Source organism: Macaca mulatta, chromosome 8, assembly GCF_049350105.2.
Source record: "Macaca mulatta isolate MMU2019108-1 chromosome 8, T2T-MMU8v2.0, whole genome shotgun sequence".
NCBI classification, from domain to species: Eukaryota; Metazoa; Chordata; class Mammalia; order Primates; family Cercopithecidae; genus Macaca; species Macaca mulatta.
Genome location: NC_133413.1, coordinates 150,273,701 through 150,277,595, shown reverse-complemented (window position 1 = coordinate 150,277,595; position 3,895 = coordinate 150,273,701). Strand labels below are relative to the sequence as shown.

Here is a 3,895-nt window from a genome sequence, read left to right as displayed (position 1 = left end):
GTAACAACATCCCATGTAGGGTGAAATGCATGAAAGAATGAGGTGCTGTGCACACAGGGGTGGGTGTGTCGAACAGGGAGCGTCAGAGCTGGTTCTAGGCACAGCCGCACTCTCATCAGGTCTCTGCGTGCTAACCAGCTGCCTCCACTCCAGACACGTGGTGGGAGAAACGAGGACCGAGACAGAGTCTTGAGAGCCAAGGTGCATCCATAACTGAGCGTGAGGGAGGGCGAGGCGCTGGGGCAGTGGTGCTGGACAGCAGCAAGGCAGAGCACACCAGGCATCACAGGAGCACTAGAGAGCTTTCAGTTTCTCAAAGAAGCCCCTGGGGCCTATTTGAGGATTCCTTGATGTTGGTGGACACTGAATGTTAGCACTGCCCTCACAAACAGGAAACTCAGACTGGAGGTGAGTCTGGTTGATAGCCGGCTGAAAAAGGTGGATTTCCTATTTCCAGAAGGCCTGTCCCACATTCCCACTTTTGCTGTTGTTGTTGTTTTCCAATTAGATACTTTTCATCTCCTTCCAATTGTGCAGTTCTCCAGGAATCCTGCATTGCCTGTTTCTGGACTGGCTGCCTGGGAGGGAGCCTAAATCCCTTCCTGTCTTAGAGCATTTGCAACAGTGGGGTTGGAGCCTTTCCCCTTTTTGATAAGTAGGAGCTGTTTAATGTTTGTATTTGCTTCACGTGTTGATGCTGAATGTAGGCGCTTGAAACCAAGTTTGCTCTTGGATCCATCTCGGAGGAGCCCCTGGGGCCATCCAGGGTTTTTTCCCAGCCTGTGCGGCTGGTGCTGTGTGTCACAGCATGCCAAGACCCCACACGGAGATGATCAGGCTCCTGAATTGAACCTCAAGAACCCAATGAACAAGGCCTACACGAGGCTCCTGCAGGATCCCTTCTGGCCCTGATCGTTCCTTCATCGCTGTTACCAGAAACGGGGAGGCGAGGGTAGGAGCGGTCAGATGGTGCCGTTGGCTAGTGCCTCTGGTGGCAGAGGCTTTGAAATCCGACCCCTTTCACAAGAAAAAATGTGCTCGATCCCTACCATTTCTGTAACCAGTACTATAATAAAAACATTAAATATGCATCAACATAAAATTAAATACAGAATCCTTATGCTTATAATACTTATATTTGTGAAACCGCTTTTCCAAATTATATACATGCCAAATTGTAAGAGCAATACAAATAAAATTACCAGATTAACTTGATGAGATATTTTGGTACAACTAAATTGCCAGTAGAATTGTGAACGTATATGGACAGCTGCAGAGCTGGCTCCTTTTATTTTAACACGCCTGTGTATACAATGGAGTGGATCTGTATTCTCAACATTGGCCTTTATTCAAACCAGGGCAAACCTTCTCTGCCACGCTGTGATGTCACTTGAGTGTCAAGTGGCGGGAGCACCTCTACCTTTGTTCCTTATTGTTAGCTGGTGGCAGTGAAGGTAATAATACTTGCAGCCAAAGACACAAACGCAAACACAGGTCCTGAGATTACATGGCAGTTTCTTCTTACAAATGGCCATTTAGATGCTTTAGAATATGCTCATATTGATTTTTAAAAGCTTAGTCTGCTGGGGCTGCCGTAACAAAGTACCGCAGACTGGGTGGGTGGCTTAAACTGCATACATTTATTTCTCTCTGGTCTAGAGGCAAGCTGTCTGGTATCTCTTCTTATAAGGACACTAATCCAATCGTGACCGCCCACCCTTATGATCGCATGTAACCATGGTTCTCTCCTAAAGGCTTTACCTCCTCATACCATCACACTGAGGGGTTGTGAGGGGTAGGGTACCACATATGAATTATTGGGGGGCACAGTCAGTCCATCACAACTGCTTTTTTGAGGTATAATTGACATACAAAAAACTACACATATGCAGGTGTACAATGTGATAATTTGGGGCATATGTTTACACGCAAGAAACCATTGCTTCAATCTGGACAGTGAGCGTATTCGTCATCCCCAGAAGTTTCCCTGTGCCCTCATCATCACTTCCTACCCCTGGCCCAGTCCCCAGGTAACCACCCATCCAATCTGCTCTCTGTCACTGTAGGTAAGTTTGCACTTTCTAGAGTTCTATTAATATGGGGATGGATCATGTACTACTATTCCTCTTTGGTCTGGCTTCTTTCATTCAGGATAATTATTTTGAGATCTGTCCACACTCTTCAGTGTGTCAGTGGTTCTCCACATTGTCTCCAGCATTGGATGTGGTCAGTCCTTTTCATGTTAGCCATTCTAACAGATGTGTAGTGGCATATCATTATGGCTTTAATTTGAATTTCCCTGATGATCAATAGATATCATTGTATATAGTGATATATTTTTATCAAATGAAGCCTTTTTATATGCCTCCTTGCCATCTGTAGATTTTGTTGGTGAAGAATGTGTTCAAGCCCTTTATTTAAATAAAATTGGGTTGTTTGTTTTGTCACTCTTGCATTTTGAGATCTTCACATGTTCTAGATGCAGGCTGTTAATCAGATATATGATTTGCAAGTATTTAATTTCAATCTAGTTTATTTTTTCAAGTGTCACTCAGAGCAGAAGTTTTTAACTTTGATGAAGTCCAGTTATCAGTTTGGAGTCATGCTTTCTATGTCTTTTCTAGGAATTTTTTCCCTTTAATGTTTACTTCTACAAGTTTTCTTTGAGACAGTCTTGCTCTGTCACCCAGGCTGGAGTGTAGTGGTGCGATCTCAGCTCACTGCAACCTCTGCCTCCCATGTTCAAGCAATTATCTTGTCTTTGCCGCCTGAGTAGCTGGGATTATAGGTGTGTGCCGCCATGCCTGGCCGATTTTTGTATTTTTAGTAGAGACAGGGTGTCACCATGTTGACCAGGCTGGTCTCAAACTCCTGACCTCAAGTGATCCACCTGCCTCGGCCTCCCAAAGTGCTGGGATTACAGGCATGAGCCACCACTCCTGGCCTACTTTTACATGTTTTATAGTTGTAGGTTTTACGTATCTTAAAACGATCCATTTTGTTAATTGTTGTGGATAGTGCAAGGTGGATCGAAGTGGGTGTTTTTGCATGTAGATAATCGATTGTTCCATCATGTCCTCTGCCTCCGAATCCAGGGCACTTGAAACTGCCATCCTGTTACTTCTTCTGGCAGGCAGTTTGGCCTGCATCTCAGGCTTGGTGTCTAGAGTCAGACGACTCAGATTCAAGTCCAGCTCTGCTCCTGACAAGCTGTGGGGTCTTGGAAAGTTAGCTGACCTCTTTACCTTCACTTTCCACATCTGTAAAGTGTGTTAATAATAGAATGTGCTGCTTTGGGTTGTTATAGAATCTGATTAGAGAATGGATGTGATGTGCTTAGCACAGTGCCTGGTGCAGAGGAAGTGCTCAGTAGAGAACAGCATCAACGCTGTCACTGCCGCCACCACCCTGGCAGTGCGAGGCGACTGCCATAGCTGCTTTCCAGGTGCCCCACCGGCACCCCTCGGCACCATCCTCTGGTGACGTGCCTAGTCTTGCAGTATCTTGTTCTCAAACATAGGCATCCTAGGATCTTCGCCTCTGAGTCTTTTTTCTATCCTCTTGTTCCCTTTTCTTGGTACCCTCTTTGCCCAGGCCTTTGTTCACTGCCCCTGGGGACAGCCCTCTGGTGACCCGAGCTGCCGGGCTCCTGTGCACTGTTGCCGTTTCAGGTCCTGTTTGGTGCATTCTACTTTAGTCTTCCTCAAAAGTTCTGTGAAATAGAAAGCACTGTGCCTGGAGTCACACAGACCCACGTTCACACCACGCTTTTGTCACTTGTTTAACCATTTGATTCAGGCAAGTCACCTGAACTCAGTGAGCCTGACCCTTCTTCTGTCATAATAATAATTAAAAATGATTTCCTCTTTCATTATTGTGATTATGGTGAAGATTA

General features: G+C 45.5%; 1 protein-coding gene across 9 annotated transcripts in view; it reads left to right on the top strand.

Moving 5' to 3' along the window:
• The window catches only part of TRAPPC9 (trafficking protein particle complex subunit 9), a 732,314-nt gene that overhangs the window by 515,422 nt on the left and 212,997 nt on the right, over positions 1-3,895 (top strand). The gene's annotated exons all lie outside the window — the stretch shown is intronic.